Here is a 24,958-nt window from a genome sequence, read left to right as displayed (position 1 = left end):
CCAATTACAGAAACAGCGGAGCTCCGTTTATTAAAACCGGAAGGGGGACAGGTTGGTTCACATAATTAGGTGGTTCACTCCAATTATAGGAACTACCGGTAGTTGTTCAGATAATAAGAGCTAGAGTTTAATCAAACACGCTCAACCATGTTCCTATAGATAGAGCCCATACGAATACCACTACACCTAACTATTATACAATACGAAGAGCTGAATGAAACTAAAGTCAACGCCGAATCCCAGGCTGGGTTCGACGAACCTTCCGCCAAGTTCGAGCAAGTCGAACAAAGAAATTTGAAAAACCGTCGCCCCAAACGCGCTCCTCTTAATTACCTAATGGGACAACGTCAATGAGAAGATTTCATAGGGGCTGTCAGACGAGCGGACTCTTAAAAATCATTAGAGCCGTCTTCCCACATCCAATTGGACCCAATTCCCTTTTCCGTGGCTACCGCGTCGTTCGAGCAAACGAGGCTTCGCCCTCGGTGAAACGGGAACGGTTTCAGCGAACGGAAACAGCCCCGCCGTAAACGACAGTGGTGGCCTTGCCCCCGCCATTTTGTAAGCGGCGCGAGGAAATCGGGGCTGCTGTGCCACGGGACTCGGCGTTGTTTCGCCTTAGAAGCGACGGTTTTTAGCCGGTGATTTCCGCGCCGTGCCGCCACGGCAACGACGAAGAGCCGAGCGCGTTTACGGCGTGCTCGCGGGAAAAGGAGGCGGTCGGGAGGATTACCGCGACGTTTTTACGGCGGTTTTACGGTCGCCATTATCTGCGCCAGATTCCCGAAACTCTACGAACCGGCGAGTGGATGTTCGAGGGGCCCCGAGATAGAGTTCTCGTTAAGCGGGGGTCCTGCAGGAACAGAGACCGCTCGAGTGGGTCCCTTCGAGTGCGCAGGACGCGCTCTTCGGTTCCTCGAGATAGAGAGCGAGAGAGAGAGAGAGAGAGAGAGAGAAAGACCGCGCGGGATCGTATCTCACTCTCGACGAGCCTTTGATAACGCTAATTAGGCACGGACAGACCGCCTATCTCCGTCCACGTCCCTCCGCCGTTCTCTCTTTCCGTCTCGCCGGCACCGCTCGGCAGGATCTGTTTCTTTTTAAGGGGTTTTAAGTGGAGTCGCGCGTCGCTTGTCCTGCCGCGCGTTCTGTCCTTTTATAGCGGCTTTTAGCGGTGTTTCCCTCGCGAGAACGCCTGTCCGCCGGCCGGCCGGCAAGCAACCGCGTGTTCCGCTGCGCGAAAATTGTCCTCGTGGAATTTCGATGCTGTACGCTCTCGCGGACGCCGCCGCGATCCTGGCTCGATCCTTCCGGACGGCACGTTTCTCCACGTTTCTTCTGCGACTGTAAAATAATGTGGCCGCGCGCGCTCCGTTTCGGGAAGTGAAACTCTCGAAGAACCTGCGGACGAACTGGTTCGGACTCTGTTTTATCGGAACAATTTATTTCACGAAGAAACCGATACCCGTCGAAGTTTATGGCGCCGCGGGAATCGAACGCCGCCGGCGACGAATCCTGCTGCCGCCGCCTTTTCAGAAATTATGTAACGACTCGGAACAATGACACGGGGTCTCCGTAATATGCAAATTTCTGTTCCGTCGGGGACGTTTTCTGCGGTCGGTCACTGTTTCGTAATAGCAAATAATTGTTTCATAATAGCGCGAAGAAGCGAAGCGAAACGACACATTTGTGTCTTCTTAGAAATTACTTTTTCCGATAAGTAAGGATGACGGGATTTAATATCCTATTTAACACGTTCGTCGTCGCGCCACCCATATCTGGGTGACACTAATTTCTGACCAATTTTGAAAATTTATTTTTATTGCCATATATTCGAGCAAAACGAATTCGACTGTGATTTTCCGAATGTGAAAGAGTTCTAATGTCATCCCCTATGATAAATGTGAACTTTTTAGTTTTATTTTAATTAATTAAATTGCTTTAATTATGTGAGGATTTTATGATTTTAATTATTTATGATTTTAAGAATGTCATCGTGTCATTCCTTTAATCTCTTACTATATTCAATTACGTTTACTTAATTCTCCCATAAGCCCATGAAACGCGCAGTTTAACGTCCCATACGTTTCACTAGCCATGAAAATTACGGCGATAATAGGTAAGAGAGAATGGCTCGCGTGACGACAATAACACGCGGTAACATATGAATTACGAAAGATGAGGCGAATATATCCTGTTTCGCTTGTGCCAACAGCAATTGAACGCGGACGATGATAACTGGCCAGTTGTACTCGGTAGAATTATTAGCATTTACTTGGTCGGTAAAGTAGAGCCGCGTAATTTTATAGTCGCGATCGCGGAGGAGGTAACACCGAGGTTCTTTCGTTTTCGTAGGTCCCGGTGCGGCGTCGCGGCGGTGAAAGTTGAGGCATTAAATCGTACTGTTTATAAGAAGACAGCTGTGCTCGCGATATATTTTAACCGGCCACGGTCGTTCCTCCACATGTTCCACGGCCACGGGGGGGACACCCCGGGCCAAAAAAGTGTTCGGGGGGCCTCGCGTTTGTGTAAACACCGAAACGGAACGCGGTCGCGTATGAAATGTATACAACGTGTTTTCTGCGTGACAGAGGAGCCGTTGCGTTTTATGCCGGCCTCGGCCCGTCCGCGAGTGGCTGTGAACCGGCGGTTAAATAATCTGATTCGGCTCCGCTCTCCTTTTTTTCGAGTGGGATTTACGGGGTCAAGTGTCGTCCGAGAAAAAAAAGCAACGAGCGCGGCGGAACAACGGACCAGAGGCGACTGGTACTTAAAGGGAGCTTATTTGGGAAGAAATTAACGCGGAGGCCACTCGAGTAAATAAAACAAGCATTGAACGTTGAAGAAGTTACACTTACAGTGTCACACTTTCGAAGTACAGTAAATGTCCTCCAATTGTCTCTCAGCTTGTTAAAAAAAAATTTATAATTTTAATGTACCTTAAAATACAAGTTATAGGTGTCAAGTAGCACTGTTCGCTTGGAACGTCAACACGTTGACGCCGACGTCACGATTTTCTCTTGCGAGTCGGTGTCCCCGAAATTTACAAAAATTAACCCTTTGCACTCGAACAGTGACTCTGAGGCACCGCTGAAATGTTCTACCACGATCCAAGATCATTTTTATACCAACAAAGGTTGGATTTAATAAATTGTTTGTTAGGTTATTGATAGAAGTCGCAAGAATCAATCAGAAATATTATTTCGGATTTACAGTTAAAATCGCTTCGAGTGCAAAGGGTTAAATAATTATGTTAGGTTTATAATATCAAATTTCAATGTTTTTTACTATTGAATATCTGTTTATAATGTTCAGATAATGTTTCATATAAAATATAATAAATTTCAATTTTACCGTCAATTTTACCTTCAATTTTACCTTCAAAAGCGTACATTAAACGTAACCTTCTTCATACAATACAGAAAATGTTTATTCACTATAGGGAGAGTTCACTAATTCAACAGACCCCGTGTCTATTCGAAACTTACGACGTTCAGTTTATTCGATTTTCCCCCGCGCCGGGGAGAACCTCATTTCCCGAGGATCGAGCTTCAATTCCATCGTCTCGCAATAAATCGTAAAGAGAGATCGGCTCGAGAAACCTTTTGCCGATCGATTATCGCTTCAAGCCCATAGAGGGGTTCCTCTCCTCTGTTTGCTCGCGCGTGTGTAGGACGAGGAAAGAAGCGGGGAACGGGTGTGTGTGTGTGTGTGTGTGGGGTGGTGGGACCCGAGGTGGGAAGGAGTTCGGCGTAGAGGCTAAATACAGGTTCGAAAAGGAGAAACGAATTACCTACGAATCGGCTCCGTATCCCCTTTTTATTCGTTGCCCAGTGGTCCAGCCAGAAGCGGTTCCTTTCATCCTCTTCTTCCACCTCGCTTGGGAAAACGACTACGGTCCTTTCGCCCAAAGCGGCCCACCTCTCTCTCCTTATTCTATCCTTCTCTCTCTCTCTCTCTCTCTCTCATTCTCTATCTCTCTCTGTTTCTCTCGCTATCTATCTTTCTCGTTCCTTGCGGTCTCACGTGGCTCGGCTCGCCCTCCACCCGTCCCACGAACGTCTCCATTAGAAGCCGTCGCGCCTTCGGGCCTCGCGGTCTCCTAATTTGCCTACCGATCCGCACGATTTCGCTCCGGGTAGCACGAGAGGAGGATGCCACGGCCACGCCATCCACGAGAAAAGACGCCCAAGCCCCGCACCGAGCAATTTATTTTTTGAACGTTTGGCGTGCTTCGTACATGTTTCGTGCACTCCGTGAACGCTTTGTCGGGTGGCGGGAGGGGGGGGGCGGCGGCTGGAGAACTGGGGCCTCCTTCTGCGGTTCCTGCGGGCTCGTCTCCCCTCCCCTCTCCCCCTCGGACTCCGGGCCCAGGCCACCTATTCATCTCTCTCGTTAACCGCCAAACATCTTCATCCGGAATCAATGGGTTCCCCCGATGTCTCAATAATCCGGACCCGCGAATTATACTTCTCCGACTCGCGTCCGTTGTCCACTCGGGGGCCCTTTTGCGATTCCACCGCGTTGAACAGATCTCGCGTGATCTCTCGTCGTGACCGCGCTCTGTCCGTCCATCTCTTCGGGACGGCGCGTTCTTCGTCTTCGATGCCGAACGTCGCGTTTCACCGTCAATCCTCGACGGCTGCAATTATTTCTTGTACCGGGAACACCGGCGAATCGGTCGTTTTTTGGATCGAACGATCGTTGTTCGCGTGTACGCGATTGTTAGGGGACGCGTCGCAGAAATGGATCCGTACACGTGTCGAGGGTTTTGCGATTATTTTTTTTTTTGGAATTGTTATTTTTTTTTTCTTTTTTCATTGATTTATTTATTTGAATTGGATTGTTGGACGAGGAGGTTGAAGTATGCGATCACGGTCGACTAATTCTAAAGCTCGAACTAATATGTTAGAACTAGCTATTGCAACTGTTAAAATCGATATAAAAATATGTATTGTTATAGAATAATTATTCTTTAAATTTAAACGTTTTTAGGTCCAAGTACTTGCGACTGAAATATTCTTTTCGATGTTCACCATATTTTCCGGTGGTGGGGAAAACTGACACGTATATGGTCCACTGACCAAATTTATTGTTAACTCTTTGCACTCGAAGCCATTTTAAGTCTAGATCCAAAATAGCTATTTTGGCCAGCTGTATTCCTATTTAATATAATTTAATACAATTTATAGATATGAGATTGAGTTTTGTGACTCGTAAAATTATGAACGTTATTAACAGTCTTTTACATAGAAGGGTCTTTAATAATGTCAAAATTAGGTTGGAAATGATATAACAATTTTCATTGGCGTCTCAGAAGCGCCACTCGAGTGAAAAAGGTTAAGGTAATTTATAGTAACTTTATAATTAATTTCACTTATCTTCCCAACATTTTGCTCTCCAAGTTTCAAAATAATTTTTATCATATTTATCTATATTTAGAAAATTATTTAGAGCTGTTAACTGTTTTACGAATCACAAAATGCAATTCCATAATTTATAAAATGCTCCAAGTTATATAAAATGGCAACGCAGCAAGTCTAAACAAATATCTTGGATTTCCACTTAAAATGGCTCCGACTGCAAAGGGTTAAAACGTATATGAAAATATTCGAAAATGCGACATATGCCACTGCGATAGTAACCCATTTCTATCATGGTTCAATAAGCAAATAACTAGAATCTTGTAAAGTATATGCACCGCGTCAAACTCAAATAAGCCATTCGACGGCATAATGCGCGCATCGTAATTCCCAATATATCCAGAAAATCTGCGGACGCCGCGACGAAGCACGGTTATTACCGTCGCCGTAGAGGCTCGCAGCGAAACAAAGACCGCGGCAGCAGCAGCTGCTGGCCGGCGTCCGCGGATTCGACATCCCCGCATTAAAACGCAAATGAATCCACCTATGCGATGAAAATAACAGGACTCGGGATCACGCATCGCACGAAACGGGTCCCAGCTGACGCGACGTATCACCTGGCCACCGATTTCGCCGACCCCTCCCTCCCCTCTCCGTTAGGGGGATAAACGCGTATGAAAATCGGTAATCGGTCCTCGCGGAAAGCGGTTTTACCTGCGCTCGAGAAATCCGACGGTGTCCCGCGTCATCTACAAGCCGTGCGAGATTCCGTTGCGCCACAGCCACCGCTCCGATCTCGTCGTTCGCCGGCAAATAACACCGTACAGGCAGGGTGCACCGCCGCGATGCCTGCGCGCCGCAGTAATTGCGCGCGCGAGCGCGATCACGAAATCTCCGATGGAATTCGCGGGATCATCGTCGCGCGAATATAAATCAACGAGCGAACGAGAGAGAGAGAGAGAGAGCCTCGCGCGGACTGATTTATGGATCGCAGGTAGGAATAATTAGATCATCGGTGGATAGACAGCAGTCGCGGGGATTGTTGCGCAATGGCACGGTTCGTTGTAGCTCATCTCGTTCGCGGTGCCCAGAAGGAAGGTGTGTTTATTCGGAAGCAGACCCGGTGAATTTTATTTGATAGGTAAGTACGAAATTAGTATTTGAAATAATTGACTTTATATCGTTATTTAAAGGTAAGTAGAATAGCGATTTATTTCTGATAAAGTCATTTCAAGTAATGAGTTTTTAGCTGTTTTTCCTTATTTTAAACTGACCCAAGGATATAATGTTGCAAATCATGATGAACGAAAGGATTTTATTTTACGAAATCTTCGCAACAATTTTTATATTTTATTAGATATTATATTTAACTTCGTAAAAATTTCAAATAATTATTTCAAATTATTATACAATGAAATAATATATATTTCAAAAGGGATAAGGATGTGAAAATTATTATGACATGCTTACCAAGGACTGAACCCTTTTCACTCGAAGCCATTTTATCTAAAAATATGAAATAATTCACCTGGCTCATAGTATTTCTATTCTGTACAATAGAGTGCACTTTTACGCCTAGGAAATTGATTCTTACGATTTATAGCAACAATTTCACTACTCAACAATTTTTTAAAATCTCAACTTTAAGGCACCACTACAATTATTCTATTGCGTTCGATAATAATTTTTATAATAATAAAGTTGAGATTTGTAAAAATTGTTGAGTAGTGAAATTGTTGCTATAAATCGCAAGAATCTATTTAACCTTATCTATTAATTAACCCTTTGCACTCGAATGGTGACTCTAAGGCACCACTACAATTATTCTATTGCGTTCGATAATAATTTTTATAATAATAGAGTCACCATTCGAGTGCAAAGGGTTAATTATACGTCAAGCATAAATTATCTGCCAAGGTAACGTGTTTTAATACTAGATATGATAAATCATATAATTCTTGATAAGTCACATAATTCTTCTACGTACCGACTCGCATCCTATTGTTTTGGTCTCGAAAGAGCACCTTTACCTCTCAGTTAAATCCCAAAATCATTAGACACGGTAACACCGATTCCCTAATCGGCAGAGATTAAATTCCGACGCTTATCGCTACTTGTGCACACAATTTCGATCACACATCCCGGCATGGTGGTAAAGTCAACGTTTCGAACCGAAGGACAAGCGAAACCGAGAGCGTAGAAATAATCGCGAAACGACCATAATTCCCCGGCGGTTCCCGCTAAGTGCGACTAACAAAGTGAGTACGATGCGTTTCACGGCGTCTCAAAGCGCCAAGCGCCATTAGCGGAACTCATTAATAGAGTTTATTACCCTCGCCGCGATGCCATTACTATTTAACGTCACCATAAACGCGGGCCACAAACATATCAAGATACCCCGACCGGCGTCCCTCTATACGCTCGATACGGTATATCGATCTCAATCCGTTCGCTCGCCGATCTCTTTTTTCTCCCCCTTCGAGGTTGACGTGGCCTTGACTCGGTTGTCGCGTGGGTGTCACGATCGGCGAGACGCGGTTCGTGCAATGTCTTCGGCTTTTTTGTTTCAACGTCCGGTCCTCTTCGTGGACGCGTGAGAGAAGATTAATTTTTATATTTTTCACGATTTTTTAAGAGCTTTTTTTCAGCGAGATATTTTAGGATAAAAGCTGATTTTAGGATATTTTTCTGGCGCTCGGAAGAAATCATTGAATTTTCGATCCGAGGAAAATCAAAACTGAGCTTAAGCAGTGCTTTATGTAATTGATATTATACGCAATGATCTTGAAAGATTTCGAACTGTGATATAATACTTTATAAGGGCGACATAAAATCCTAAAATCGTAAGAATGATGAACACGCGTTTGGTATAAATGTTGAGTTTATTTTCATTTACACAAACGCATATAGGACACTCAACTTTACACTTTACGTCCAACTTACTATTTCTCGCACCTCTGTCTCAAATATTTCGCGTCAGAGTTCGCGCATCGCCTATCGATCTTCCAAACGCGGTTCGCGTTCCAGCGAAGATCCGCCGCAAAAACCATCGTCCCTTTAACAACCGCTCGTCCCGAATCCCGTGTAAATCTCCGTCCGCGGGCCCTAGCCCAGATTCCAGCATTAACGAGTGCCCGGGCACTCGTAACCCGAAGAATGCGCCACAGGATAATGAGGTGAGTATTAGCGGCGAGCATTATCCTGGAAGGTGAAATGATTCCACGCGGCCGGCGAAACGCGAGTCCAAGATTTCCTCCGGTGAGCGATTAGCGGCCGAGGCAACGGAGGAGGTGCACCACTTCCTTATGTCCAAGGGCCGGCACGGACGTTAGGGGCTCGCACTTAGCCCGTGTTAGGCGTTAGTTAAGTCCGGCCCGAGGGCGATGCCGATGCGGGGCCCCGGCGGCGGCGCGAGCTTCTTTCGCCGAGCGGAATGCCCGGCTCTCCCCCTCCCTCCCTCACCCCACCCTCCAGCCCTCCCCCCTCCCTCCCTCCTCGCTCCCGTTGCCGTCCGCGCGGCGATCGGCAGCCCGCGAGCGTTTCTCTTTCCGCGCCGGAAAACGTTGTTCCGCGCAGGTGGGGGAGGGGGGGGGCGAGCGGAAAGGGTACGCCGCTCTTAACACGCGGTATATTTATACATCATCGTGCTCGTAAAACCGTTTCGAGGAGACCTGCTCCTCTCGAAGACGGACCCCGGCGCGCTCGGCTTTTTCCAACGACGCGCGCGGCTCCTCTGCTCGGAAACGTTTTACAAGCGCTCCACGGCTACGCGCTAGGCGCGTCTTCGGTGCTAAATTAATGGGCCAGAGAGCTGGCCCCCCGTTCTTCGCCGAGCGCAATGGGCCGCGCGATTCTCAACCCGGCTACGCTCGTAGTACTCTTCCAGTGCTTGCTGATTTTTCGTTCGGTTCTGCTGGAAAATGTTTTGTCGAGGTCGGTAGTTTCAGGTAGCTTCTAAAATGTGGCTATAGGTGGCACTGTCGATAGTTTACCATTTCTACTGGACTAGTTTACCATTTCTTCTAGTCTCTTCGATGATTGAGAATTATTCTATAAACAAATCGTCATTTTTATGTATTTGTGCAGGTTTTATACATTTGCGTGGATTTTTTACATTTATACGGATTTTATATATTTATGAGAAATATGGTTAGATCAAGTGCAAAATAGTGAAAAGATTTAAGTAATTTGAAAATATTATCCCGTTACTGCCAACTCATTAAAACGATTGCGGATGTAAATTTTTAGAATCGATACGATACCTGTTCATACATCGGTAGTTTAATGTATTTCTTTCAAAGTAGTTTTATGGAAAATTGATCGTTGTCGAGGCTTTATCTGGTAGCCCTAAATTTGGCAATAAATCTAACGAATTCAGTCTTGCAATTCCTATGAAGGAACACCTACCAGACACCTTTTGCATCTCCTTGCTCGCTTCTAAAAAACTGAAAGCATACGTATTCTTTAACAAGACTATTCAATGAGCGCAAACAACCGCACCGCAATTAGATAGCAATTGCACACAGAAAACGTGAATTTTTCCGGAACCGTCTCCGAGCACGGCATTAACCGAGCGAATTAGCCGCAGACGTCAGCATCGATTACGGGAACGCCGCGCGTCCGACATAAACTCGTCTCGTCCAACACACTATAAAAGCGTTGCGCTTTCTTAATGAACGTTCGAACGTAATCTGAAAGGAACGCACGAAAAGTTTGCAAAACCGTGTTACGAGCCACGCGGAGAGGCGGTTTTTTTGTCGGGCAGATTATCGTCCCCCGGGTAATACATCTCCTTCGCCGGTACTCATCAGCCGAACCGTCCCCGCGATACCTCATTTGTCATAATCAGAGCTCGTTAAACCAACAACATAATTATATTCCGACAAAAAGCCCGCGTTCGCCCGGAACTCCGAATACCGGCTCACTGCGGTAGAAATGCCCGAAATCATGGTCAAAATATAAAACTGTGACGGATTTGATTGACGAATTTAAAACTGAAAATTCAAAAAACAAAATGGCGGATCCGATATGGCAGATGAGTTGTCGAAAAAATTATATAATGTTCACAAAAATTGGTGTATGTATATTTTCGACAGTTTTGATTACGAATCTAAGTGTCAAAATTCCAAAAACAAAATGGCGGATCTAATATGGCGGGTGGGTTGTCGAAAAAATTATATAATGTTCCCAAAAATTGGTGTATGTATATTTTCGGGAGTTCTAACAACGAATCTAAATTTCAAAATTTAAGATAAATAATTTTTTTTTCGTTCAAATCGTCGAATTCCGAAGATGGGCGACCGCTTTGATTCATGGCTTCGTTTGGTTTTTCCCATCATACGGAGTCATTATTAACCCTTTGGCTACGGCAGACTTTGGCATAGCCGTTGTTTTTCGAATATTATGTTTTTGAATATTAAAATATTCAAGATAATGAATTCTATTACATTGAACCGATATTACTTGAAGTGAACAATAATTTTAAGCTTTTCTTACAATATATAACATAAATATTACAAGATATATAATTAATCAAATTTAATAATAACCGGGGGCGAAATTTGATCTTGACGCCTATTGGCGCCTACGGTACCGGGAAGCCACATGTTTCGGACGCCAATAGGCGCCAACAGTAGTCAAAGGGTTAAAGTACCCAATCCGTAAGTCAAAAACTCCTCCCCACGAAAACTTCGATTTTTAAGGTTTCGACCATGATTTCGTTCTTTTCTACCACTGCGCGGCGGCATCGCGTCCGCCTCTCTAACGAGAGTCGGTTTCGGTTTACACGGCGAACCGCTAACCCGGCTACGCGAGCGCACCGATCGCGAAAAAAACACCGTTGCATATACACGTGTCCGCGTCCCTAATACGGGGCCGTACGCGTTACACACCTACCGGTGATCGTAGTCGGCGCACGTACAGTCCCGGACGCCCGACAACCCGCGCCCGGCTACGTCTTAATTTCATACGCGATAAAGCTAATAATTCTACGGCCTGACGCTGATCGCGTATCAAGCGCCGGCCAACGATTGATACGGGACGATCGCGCTCGTTGCTCTACCATTAGGCCGTCGATTCGCGAGCTTCGCGTCTCATTTCTACGTCGACTCCCATATTTCAACGTATCGCGTGATTAATGGCGATCTTCCGCCTCGGCGGATGCACCGCTAGTCGCGGTCCACGTTCCCCGGTACATCTTTCTGCGTTCGTGGCACCGAAGATGCCGTGCATGGCGGTACGAGACGTGGACTGTTTTGGAGCACCTGTAAAGTCGCGAAATTGTACCAAGGTGGGCAAGAGGCGAGGACCGACGACGAAAAATTTGATTCGATCGATTTTTATATAGATGTAAGGAAAACGTAGCGGCGGCTAGATTAGACAAAGAGGTCGATACAGTAGGAATCTCCTCGGACGACGGAATGAAATAGATGAATGGTTAACGGTAAAATAAAAATAAAATAGGTAAACGGTTAATTTAGAAAATGTTAATTCAGAGCAGTTAGTGACAGTGAAAAGACCATCGATATAGAGCCTTCTTATTGTTCGAACTCCTAAAGAAACAATCGTATATTTCTCCAACATCCACCTCTTGCAATCGATACAGAAAATGTCAGGTTATGTCGAATATTATTTCTCCAACATTCACCTCTTGCAATCCACACAGAAAATGTCTACTTCGCCTAAAATTCTCCAGTTATTATTTACCTCCATCGTCAATGATCGTATAAAACTACACATTCTATAAAATCGCCTATAAAGTCGTACACCGTTTATCAGTATAAAACTGTCTCAATTCAAGCGTATAAACGCATCAATTCCTCCTAGTTCCACACATAAACGTACAAGGACAATGGTATTTGTCGGCGATTGAAAAATCCCGGGTACGCAACGGCGTTGCATAATAATACGCGAAGGGGTCTGCAGGTCCGACGAAGAAAATCCAATTCCTTTATATTCACCCGGAACCACCTATAGCGTGGCTTCGCGCGGGACACGAACGAGTGATCGGAGAGAAGACACACGCCCACGCGCTTTGTCGAAAGATCGCCATGAGAATGCCGAGATGCACGACGAATCCGCGCGGACGCTATTCACCGTTCGTAATGTGGGAAATTATGATTTTTAACGGGAACACGTGGCGAAGAGAGAGAGAAAGAGAGAGAGAGAGAGAGAGAAAGAGTAAAAGGGGGGGGATGGGTAAGGGAGATACGTGGAATCGTTACGCGGCCCCAACAATGCGTTTCCATTTCACGCATTTCTGCATTCGGCGGAGGAGTTTCCGCGATCGCATCGTTTTACGATCGAAATAACTCGCGCCGGGGCCCCCGGTAGATGATGCATATCAAGCGGGCGGGAAGGGTAGGGGGGACGCGGAGGGGGGGTCGCCCGTGTGTAACAATGCGTTTCTGTCCCGGCGGGATCTGATTAAAGGAAATTTACGCTGATCGTCGTCATTTCACGGCGTTGCCCTATGTGTGTATGCGTGTGTGTGTGCGTGTGTCGCAACGTCGAAGCAGTTTTATTGTTCGTTTGTTCCACTTTGCGAATAGATACGCGGCCGTACGTCCGAGAGGCCCCCGGTTGACTAATCAATTCTGCGTACTGAATTCAATGGAATATGTTGGTCGTTTCGTTTCAGTCCGCCGCGGCGCGGCGATCATACGGCGCCGGGTACGAGAAACCGTGGTACCGGAATGTTGGAATTCGAGGCTCGAGAGATTAGGGGACGCGGGCAATTGAGATTACCAAATGGTAGCGCGACAAATGGGAGCGCGGAGTGGGGGGAGGGCATACCGCGTGCACGAGGTTCTGGAATCGCGGAGGCGGATGCGAAAACCGTGGAATACTGGGGACGTGATAATGTGTTGTGAATAGTGGATCGTGGTAATTTCGGAATGCAGGAATCGAAGCTGGATTATGGAACGTTTGTTACTTAAAATTTAGTAATGCAAAGTACGTTATAATGTATATGTAAAAGCGTACAAGTTTAGAAATTAGAATTTGGAAGGTGAAAAATATAGAGCGAAAATGTTAATGTTAAACGTTTAGAACAAGCGACTGGAAATTGTCATTTAAAATGTAAGCAGAGTCCTGTTAATTTTCATTATATTTCAATTCGATTCAATTACATTCTATCTCAATTATATGATAAATGAATTACATTGTATCTCAATTACATGATAAATGAACTACATTTTAATTCAATTACATGATAAATCGATTCCAGTGTAATTTAAATTCAATCCAATTAAAATAAAAAATAATGAAGATATAACGTAAACGAAATGCAGTAATTGAAATACAATAGAATTGAAACATGATACCTTACAGTACAGTTACAAAACTTTCGAGAAATCGGAACATCTTTCCATTTCCTTTCGTACACTTATTTTTGTCCGCACCTGTTCTCTTGTTATTCATTTATTATTTTTAATTCGTAATTTTCATTCAATTACATCATAATTCTTAATTTTAATTCAATTAGATAATAATTCGTAATTTTAATTCAATTACATCGTAATTCGTAATTTTCATTCAATTAGATCATAATTCGTATTTTTGATTCAATCACATCATAATTCGTAATTTTCATTCAATTACATCATAATTCGTAATAAATATAACTAAATCACCCTGTATGTTATAATTTAATCGAATGTAGATCTGCATTACAAATTACTATATGATAAAACTATAACGTAACTGAATCACTTGTAATTATAATTACTGGATTAATTCACCTTCGATGTTATATATAACGTTCGTAACTAAGAATTCGACAGGTGAAAACGCGGATGAAAACTTTGTATCGCGAAAACGTTAAAATGCGAACGGATGTAGGAAGTCGTGACGTGGGAGTCCTGCGCGTAACGCATGCTAATACGATCGGCATGCGTCGCGTCTCGGGAGCCGTATTTCACTGAAACGGCTCAGATCTTAAACAGAGACTAGAGAGCACGCCAGCATCCCGTTCGTTTCGTCGCGATTACAAGCACTTACCCGCCCAGGCCTAATTGTGTATTCCCGTACGGGTGCATAATAGATTGATATCGCTGGCATAAGAATTTTCACACACTTTCTTCTCGTTATGCAACGCGCGTAACAGGGCCTCTTAAGTGGTCCCCGGCCGGACTCATTTATGACTCTATTATCACGGCCCGATAAGCATATACCGCGGAGATAACGAACCCGCGTTTTACATAAATTCATGAACTCGTACCACGGCCGCGAGTTTCACGGTTGAACAGAGAGAGCGTATCCTCTCCATCGAAAATTGTCCTTTATATTCGCCAGTCCCCCTTAATTACGTGTATACGCGCCTGCGCGCGAGAGGGGGAGAGAGAGAGAGAGATTTAACGATTCAGTATCCTTTTCATCCGCGATCGCGAAAAACGAACGAAACGAAGAGGGGCACTAGAATTATGCGGGAAGTTCTTAAGATCCGGGCAGAGAGAGGCGAGGCTCTTAATGACGGGTTTTGTGTAAATGCTCGTATTCCCCGCAGCGGACAGCTAACACACAATGTTGTGCTTGGGAGGTTCGTATTGCCGATCGAGTATCTCGCGGTACGTTACTCTCTAGCCGTATGTAAGCGGGGATTCCGGCGAGTTAAGTAATTGGTTTGTCGAGGCTTTCGTTACTCGAGTCACGTCCGATACGCGGCCGAATCTAAAAAATCAATCGCGCGAACACGATTCTTTCGCGGGGGAACTCGAACCGGTCGAATCGGTCTCGGATTCTCTTTAATGAAATCCGTGTTACCGAAGGATATTGCTTTTGCGGATGGCTATTTTCGGAACTGCTCTTAAATATTTATCGGATCTTTCACGCGTTAATTGTCGGACGCGTGAAATTCAAAAGTTAGGAAACTGGTTCACAAGTGGAGATGTAAGTAACAATTGACAGAATATTAATTGTTTTATTTTCAATGAAATATCTAATAAACAGTAAATAATAAATTATATATAATTGTATATTGAAGGAGTCGCTGAAACAAATACTGCATCTTTTTATTCAGTTTACAAAAATGCGAAATGTATCTGGCAATTTTATTCAATCTTAGAATTTGTTTGAAAAATTTCAAATAATTCTGTGCACAATTTTATAGATTTTTATTTCTAGTCTTTTTAATACTAGAACAAGAAAATATTAAAAATTGTCGAGGATTTTTCTCGTCGTTTCAGGAAATCGAAAAATGAAGTAAAAGGAATTGCAGTCAATGTCTAAAAAATAAGAAACTCGTTTACCCTAGTTTCCAAAAAGTTATCGCGTTTTAAGCGGTCCGCAAATACTTTTCGTCAAAGCTAGTATTTTGCTTAACCCTTTTAGTGCCAACCAAAAGATTCGCGTGTATTCGAACGAAATGTATTACAATTGATATAACACATATAATATATCTGATAATAACCAAATTCAAAAAGGAAGGAGAAATAACAAATAAAATTGTTATTTAGTAGAAATATTAAAAAAAACAATATTTTTTCAAAAGTAGCCAACAACGATCGTTCTTTGGCACTGAGAGGGTTAATAAATCCCTCTCCACGAGGATTCGTCGTTCTAACTCCTCGCACGTTGGAATCTCCATAAAATGGCAACAAGTCGCGTCACGAATTTTCCAAGCGCCGTGGCCCAGTTTCGACGTCACCGAAGCGAACGCGTGCCCCGCGGTCGATTCGACACCGGTGGACTCGCCGAGAGGAAAACCGCAGCAATTTCGTCGAGATTCCACCGACGAGGAATCCCGATGCAAAAGGAGCATCGCAGCCTCGTCCTCGACCCGATTTAATCCCCCGGCGGATAATGGACGCGCGGCCGTCATAAATAGCCGAGGGGATCGCGACACCTCGAGGATCGCCGGTTTCCACGTTCCTCTCGGCGATTAACAATTATAATTATCCCCGCGAGATTATACGGGAGGACGTTGGAAACGATCTCCTTCGCTCTCTCTTTCCCTCTCTCTCTCTTTCTCTCTTGCATGCTCTTTCCGAGGCGGCTCGGCCGGAGAGAAGGCGTTCGCGCCAGGCGGTTGCAACCAATTTGCGTACTTCTATAAATGCAGGTACCGGTGGTGGCTTGTACCGGCGGTCCGAGTAGCCGGCTAAATGTTCCTAGGCGTCCAGTACCCGGGTGTATTCCGTACTATACATAATGCATGAGCCGGTTGCCCGGTCGCCGCGCTCCTCTTCCTCGTTCTCGTGAATCGCGCGCGCGCGAGCGAGCGAGCGAGCAAGAGAACGAACGGCCGAGCTAACTCGCAAGCAACCCAGAGACCGTGCCTCCATTTTACCTCGCGTGAACACCCGATTCGCTAATTAAGAAGCGGTCGGATTTATCTAGCAACGATTACGTCGCATAACGGCGGCGGATGGGCGATCTATACCGGCACCGTATTGCTTTCACGCTACGCCGTATTGTACCATTAAGAAGTTAACCCTCTTAAAACGAGTTCTTTTTTTTCTAATTGATAGTTCGGTTAATCTTCGATCATGAGTCGATAATGCTAAGCTAGGAAAACGATACGGGCCGATAATACTAAGCTAGGAAAACGATACGCGTCGCAATTGGTTTAAACGATTTCAAAACGATGTAACTGTTTTAACCCCTTGCACTGTAACGAGTCGGACTCGTGATAAACATTTCATTGAATATCTGCTAAATCATTCATTTCCTCTAAATCGAAATCAAATTGAATTCTTTCGTTATCAAAGTCTAGAAACGGAAGTAAGTAAAGATAATACAAGAAATAAAAATAATCTGATCTTATTAAGGAATATACTAAGGACAAATAGTGCTAATTGTAACAGCTTGAAAGGAGCTATAGTGATCGAAAAAAGAGGTTAAAACGAAAAAAGAAAAACCATTATTAATATTAATTAAAAATAACAAATATATTTATTACAATTTGTTAAAATTATATATAACTTCCCTCTCACGTAAACGTTCCCTTCCTTCCGTCGAAGAAGGAAGATCGAAGAGATAACGATCCACAATGCGGCATACGAATACATAATAATTATTAATACAATATAATAATATATAATAATCGGTGACTGCTACCACGGTGAGTATCTCGCGGATAATAGGGTTACATTGTGCCGGTTGCGCCTCGTTTAGCCGTGAAAATACCGGAAACCGTACGTGAAAGGGCCAGGGTGCAAGCAGCGCGTAATTAGCCTAACTCGGTACGCTCTTTCGCGTAATAACCCGCCGCACAGCCTCGAATTATTGCGCGAATCGGAATGTCTAATGAGCCTTTCCGTATGGTCTGACTCTATCTTCGGATATCTGGTAAAGGTGCACCATTGCATCCCCGTAAAGAACGTTTCCTGCGTCCTGTTATTGCTAAAGCGTTCAATTCCCGCATACGAATGGAATAGCATGGTAATTAGAACGCGAACGAGGATGCAATTGCCGGCTTTTTGTGAGACCTGTTCAAACCTCGCGGAATCGTCATGCTATAGTCGTGATTTCTTAATCAAGAATGTTATTGGTTCTAATACTATAACAGGATGTTTAGTCCTGTCCTTATTGTACGATGTTGCATATGTTACTATAATCTGATGATGATTTTGACATTTTCATATTTTTTACAACAACAATGGTTACAAAGAATATCTTCATGTATTTGTCATCTACTGTACTTCGATGATCTGAATCAAGCAACCTATAATAATGCTTGCAACTGTACAATTATTTTAAATATTTATCAGAGCCGAGGTTATGTCTAGGTTACGTAAGCATTAGTAAAAATTATGTATTATAACATTACTTGCAACTGTATAATTATTTCGAATATTTATCAGAGCCGAGGTTATGTCTAGGTTACGTAAGCATTAGTAAAAATTAAGTATTATGATATTACTTGCAACTGTATAATTATTTTGAATATTTATCATAGCCAATACAGTATATTAATATACTCTACGACCGGTTAATATTTCTTTCCTTTTTCAAAGGTTCGAAATGGCTGAAACAGCACGTGTAACATATATTTTACTAAAAATTAGAGAGCCCGTTCGTCGATGAAATGGGAACACCCGGAGTTTCTGTATTTTACAAATTTGGGGATAAGGGTAGAAAGATCTGCGAACTAGCTGCACGTGGTTTTTGTCGCCACGGGACGCGGGAAGTGAAGGCATGGTAGACCCTTGTAGCTGCAATAAATTAGACCCTACTCGATGGCTGCGTCGTAACCCGAAGGTCTGTTCCGCGAACGCGACGGCAGGGTGCAGAGTCAGTCTTTTGTAGGATCATCAGCAACGAACATCGACATAAGTTACGGAGCTGCAGATCTTGTGTCGTTCATTTTTTTGTAATTAATCGTTTTGGTCAATTTTTTCGGTATTTGTGGTTTACGTGGGAGTTAGTTAAACATGTTTAGCAATATATTTTTATGAATTCAGAAGTACGAACTTTTATCGATTAAATACTCATTTTGTAATATTTATATTTCAGCTAACGGCCAAATCACGCTGCAATGCACCGATTCTCGTCCGATCATCGAAGTTAAACAGCGTTGAGCGTGGTCAGTACTTGGATGGGTGACCGCCTGGGAACACCACGTGCTGTTGGCTCTTCTTCTTTTTTTATTTATTTTAGCTATATAAATTAATAAAATCAGACAATCGTTCTCCCTAAACAATTTTTGAATGACGTAGCAAAAGAATATGCTATAGTAAATAACAATATATATATTATTTACTCACTAGTTTTCATCTATAGTAAGTTTATAATGTTTAAACGTTAGTACTGAAGTTCGTAATAGAAACAATACAGCACCATAATTCTCGGCCATAGGTAACGTTACAGGTCTCGCGAGACAATATAAAATACGACTGCAAAACTATTGTGTTCATTCCTAACAATAGACGCACCCAATCTCTTCTAACGAGACGGCGGAGTTCATACTTCACCGAAACGCTGTGCAACAATTCAGTATGAAGTCATTACGCTCAACCATCAACATTATATACATTATTTATTATTACCAGTAAATTATTCCGAAGACAACCCACGGACTGGTTCTATTACTTGATCCCATAGAAGGAGTTCACAGGTATCCCGCAAAAAAAAAACTGCCGTCGCTCGGCCAGATTGCGGGGCACGAAGCGCGCGTCAATTGAGAAGTCGTGGAAATGATTTAACAATCCGGTAGTAACGTGGAGCAATCCCGTGTGATCGACAACGCCTACCAACTCGCCGGAATAGCAGCAGGTGTCGCGATCCGACCCGACACAATGATTAACTGCTGATAATGACGCGATTAACAGCGAATGGATGCAACCGCGGCGCGCAGCCGACGCTGCGGCACCTATATAACCGCGCGGAACTTCTCGCCCCGCGAGCAAGATAAATTTTCCCGGGGCAGCTAATGGCGTTTCTTGCCGGCGAATCCGGCGTTCTCGCTCGCGATGATCCGCAAACCACCGTAAGCCATCACCACCGCGAAAAGAAACGCGCATAAATATGCATGCATCCGCCGGGTGGCTCTTGTAGCGCCGTCGTCCCCCCCTACGGTTTTTTGTTAATACGCGAACCTTTAAAAATCCCGCGCGAGCAAATTCTCCCCCTAGCCGCACACCGGAACGAACCGTGTTACCGATATATCACAGGTTATGACGCGGGCACGATCGTAAATCCGCCGTGTCGACGCGAACCTGCCGAGATTTCCAATTTCGTATATACATAGTTGCATTCAATTTCATTATTATCGCTGGATGTGTTTTTTCATATTTTTATCAGCGAATTTAAAACTTATTTATTCATACGGGAACTAGACTTCTTAGTGTACTGACAATATTGAAAAATAAATTATATAGCAATTATACAAAAATCATACATTTTATATTAAATATTTTATCACTTCTAAACGTAATGCATTGCAACGAAAATAATTTATTCCTATGAATTATAGTTTCATTTCTGCATTAATTCTTTTATTGATGAGGTTTCTTATTCAATTTTTAAACTTGATATGAATATGCATATTTATTTCCGAAATGATATACACTTCACTGTAAATAATGAATTCTCTTTTAATTTTCTATTACAACTGAAAAGCTGATATTAAATTTTTTCATCCAATATGAATTTTATGAAACACGAATACCAACAGCCAAAGTATTTTCTTGCAGAAACTAAACACAATTGCAACACCGCCAACGATGCTATCCGAGGTCCCAGCGGCGTTTCCACGAACACAGGAAGCGCGTAAAAAAAAAAGCGCGCGGTTTGTCAACGAACCTCCGTGCGGCGTCGCAGCTCGCAGCTGAATTCGCGCGGAAACCGCGAAGCGTTGAGCAATCCCGGGTTTCTCCGCGGTTTCCAACTCAATCCGGTGGCGATCGCGACAAAGGGTAGCCGCGAGAAACAGTCGTGTCCGCGTTATCGAGTCGTCAGCCGTTCAAAGGGGGCCCACACCGCGATATGTAAATAGAGATCCGCGGTTTCCCGGCGCGCAAGTGCCCGTGCCGCGCGGGTGCATCGGTTACACCGTTGCCATGGATAAGGTTCCGCCGGTGTGTTCTCTACCCGGGGGCCGCGGGGGAGGAGAGGTCGCCGGAGGCCACGCTATCGCGCGAATCCGTGCATCGCGCGCAGCGTCCACAGCTCCAAGAATTTCCAGAGAAGCTCTCTGCCCGCTCGTATGCATATGCATGGGACCGAGCGGCACCGCTGCGTGCACGGCGACGCCGGTAGACGTCGGATAGGAAATAACTGCCAATTAGCGGCAGCGACCAACAACGGAGGAAACCCGAGTACACCGGGGTGCCGCCTTTTGCCTCGACAAACCTGTGACTCACTTTTCATTGTGCGCGCCCGCGAGGCTCGCCGGTGACGCTGTCTCCGGCTGTTTGATACAGTTATGTTCGGTTGTTCGGAAATTTCGTCTTTTTCCCGACAGAGGATTTAGTTGTATTTTTTTTTACACCCAACTTCACATTTAAGCCACGTAATCGTTATATGTTTTGAGAGCTGGTATAGCAAGGCTTGTGTGTGAAAAAGTCCAATTGATTCTACGCAGTAGTTTTTAGTTGGTGCCTTTTTGAATACGGAGAGCAAGCAGCATTTTCGTCATATTTGTGGGGATCTAGCTAAACTATCCTTGGAAGCTCTAGAAAAAAAAGCAACGTTGCCAAAGGCCGTTGCATCGACCCGTGTCCGTTAGGTCCATGCACGTTTGTCCTCTGCTCGTAATTTCAACGGCGAATTGTTTGTATATAAAGCGTGCGATACGGCGGTGCAGGCAGAGTAAAAACAGCGAGTGAAGAAGGACAGCGAAACAGCGAAGAGCGAGAAGGACGGCGAAACAGCGAAGCGAGCGAGACAGCGAAACAGTGAAGCGGCGAAACGAATACAAACCAGAGTTTTTCTTTGTATTTGGGCGACCGAGTAAGGGACTTGTGATTCATACGTCTTCTGTGCAATAAACGGACATTTTATATTCTAAACCTAATTGCATCTAACAACCATAGAGATTAAATTCAATATATTCCCACATATTTTACTTTTTTATTATGAAAAAGGTAAAACTGAAAAAATTTTGATCCGGTAATTTTGATGTCGAAGACGCGCCACGTTCTGGAAGGCCGGTTGATTTTAAGTATTATTTTAAGAATATGTTAATTATTACAAGTATCTTTTAATATTAACCGTTAAATAATTTTATTCTAGTAATACAATACCAAATGCTGTATTAAAATTTTATCTTTTATCTTCGTTATATTATTGCGATTATCTTGAAAATAAATGACGTATCTTATTTTCGAATTGATAAAAAAACGCCAACACCTTCCTGAACATCGCCTCGAGGATTTCGTGGCAGTAGGTGTAGACCACAATTTGTGCTCGCCGACACTCTAATTACTATTATCGCACCTCGGCGTTCACGCGAATTAGCGAGAAGGAAGCATGTTACGCCGATAATGACTAATCGAAAATTAGTAGGCACATATTAGACGGATTGCAAACGGCGTTAGTACCGTACAGAATTGTTTCAACGTCTCTCAATAATATCGCCCCATATGATGCAACACAACATTATAATAACAGTGCCGGTGCTCGTGTAACAGTCCGACCGTAAGCGTATTTTTAGATCGGCGCAATTTCCGCCGTCATTACCGCAAGCTGAATAATTAAATTCAGCTTGTCATGTATTCTTTCTTCACCGGTGAAACAGGTTTCTTGTATTTCCACGTCGCGGCGCGGTAAACGATACGCAGACTTGACACGGTCTAACCTACAACGTTTAAACTGTCTCGGAACTAACAGAAGTTCACGCTTGCATAACGATCTCATAAATTGTGGAAAACGGGACTCCTGGCCCGGGCGACGCGTGTTTATGCAAAGTTACACTTTTATTAATATCAGGTGAAACTGGTATCAAGACAAAAGTGAAATTTTCTTCGCTAGCACAATTTTATCGCGACTATTCGCTTCGGTATAGGTCACTAAATAATATTCTTTGAACGACATCGACGTCGCATTCTACGACCACCACGAAAATTGTTGTTTGACGGCCGGGTATGTTTTTCGTGATTAATAGCTCGGTTCATGCTTTTTCACTTTTGCAAGGCGGTGGTTAAATTACATGATAGCGGAGTACATAAATCGTTTACCGGATTACTCAATTAACGGGAAGAAAACAAAATAAATTGCTGTTATATCAGCGACATCGGGAAGGCTGTAAAAAATATTTGTAAAAATATGTTTCGAAAAATTGCCGAACAAATAGTTGCGAAAAATGGTTCGCGGAGTTAATAGAGCAAAAAACTAGGACAAATATTAAGCGGTCTTTTTGTATCAATATTAACAGATGGCTCGCCCGTTATAATTGTCTCAGGCCCACAGTTCCCAGCAAAACAAGGACAAGTTCCCGTGCAACAAGGACACGTGGTAGATCGAAAACCCCATAGATCGACGTTTACTGCCGGCGGCACGGGAACCGGGGCAACCCAAATAATCATTGCAATATCGCCGGTTTATTTATACTAATGATCTCCCGCGATTCGAGGGCCGGGTTCGGAATGCATCGTTGCATGTCGCGACCCTCCCTCTGAGAATCGACGCAGCTGTTTGAACAGAGCCGCTGGGAAACGCGAGGAAAGCTCGAGCGGGTTCGAGAGAGAGAGAGAGAGAGAGAGTGGGCCGGCGATACCAACCCAACCAGGCCTACGAAACTAACCAAAAGAGGACACGCGCGGTTACCGCTGCCAGATGCGTGGAAAATTCGAATGATAGGGGGTGATACTGGAACGGAACGGAACGGGAACGCTCGAGAGCCCGGGCCTCGCGCGGTTCGTGATCAACGGTGATAAAGTTCGCCGCGGCAGATGGCATCGCGTGATCCAGGCCCATTTTTCTCCCATCGATACGTTATACGCGCTGGCCCGACTCTCCTCGCCCCTCCCCTATACTCCAGTTTCTATTTATTTTCAATCGTTAAACCGCGTGTAATTTGTGTCGCGGTTAATCGACCGCCTGTCCGGGTTCCTGACAATAATTAAATCCAGTTGGCGTAATTAACCCCACCGGGAAGCAAAGAGTGATTCGAGGTGTCCGGCCCGCGAGGGGTCAATGCAATTTCGGCTGCGCCCGGGACCCCGGGTAATTATGCTCTCCGCGTCCGCCGCAATTAAGACGAAATAACGAAGACCGGCCAAACGACATGCGAATCCCGTTGGAAGATTGTCAATACCGGTTAGGGAATTTTTAACGAAATTCGAAGCTGTAAAGAGGCCAGAGAATGTTATAGTGCAGTCTTGTCTATTTTTTAAAATAATCTATTCATTGATATTTAACTTGTGGACTTTGAAATTTATGGCAATGAATACGATATTTGTCAGACTGTTATTAAGATATATTGTTTATGAAATTAATATGATATTAATTTCTACATAGAAATAAATTCTACATACTAACCTCAACAACTTTAATAAACTTTGATATTTTTGGTTAAAGATATTATATTTATTAATTTTTTGGATTTAGTTAAAAGCTTCGCACTCGCCGCGTGTTTTCATTCAACATTGTAGCGAAAGTGTTTCATCGGCCGTCGGACCATTCATAAATCCAGCGGCAGGCCGCGAAACGGCTCGCGGACAGTAAACGTGGAAGCGTGTACCACGGCGCACACGGCTATTCTTTCTAAGCGGATAAATTATTTATGAACGGCATTCTGATTCTAAGCGTCCGAGCGGCGGGCCCCCATAGCGGCCGTCGCGCGTCAACTCCCGCTGGTTTCTGGCGCGATCGGGCCCACCGACTCGTTTCATATTTATGAACGGTTCTCTCTCTCTCTCTCTTTCTCTCCCCCCCCCCTCTCTCTCTCTGCCGCGCTATAAAAGCGAATCTCCGCTTTTGCCTGTCCGTTGATATAGGACGCCGTGAAACGCCGAAATTGCTCGCAAACCACATTATCGGTGGCTTCGCCCGGGATTAAACGTCGTTGATATCTTCGTCCCGCCGCGCGCAACCGGGGACGCGTAATTTATTCCCCGGTGAAATATTTCTTTCCAATTGAGAATTTAATACAGAGACGAGATTATACGGGGAACACCGGATGGTGATCTTTATTTATGGATTTTTGAGTGGTC

The 24,958-nt window shown here is 44.2% G+C and overlaps 1 protein-coding gene and 1 non-coding gene across 2 annotated transcripts in view; one reads left to right on the top strand and one right to left on the bottom strand.

Annotated features, from left to right (window-relative positions):
- The window catches only part of LOC144473417 (uncharacterized), a 139,638-nt gene that overhangs the window by 103,784 nt on the left and 10,896 nt on the right, over nucleotides 1-24,958 (bottom strand). The gene's annotated exons all lie outside the window — the stretch shown is intronic.
- On the top strand, nucleotides 18,818-18,937 carry LOC144473928 (5S ribosomal RNA). The gene has a single exon (XR_013494669.1). It is a non-coding gene; the product is annotated as a 5S ribosomal RNA (ribosomal RNA).

Source organism: Augochlora pura, chromosome 7 (genome assembly GCF_028453695.1).
Source record: "Augochlora pura isolate Apur16 chromosome 7, APUR_v2.2.1, whole genome shotgun sequence".
In the NCBI taxonomy this organism is placed as follows: Eukaryota; Metazoa; Arthropoda; class Insecta; order Hymenoptera; family Halictidae; genus Augochlora; species Augochlora pura.
This window is presented reverse-complemented; position numbering and strand designations above follow the sequence as displayed.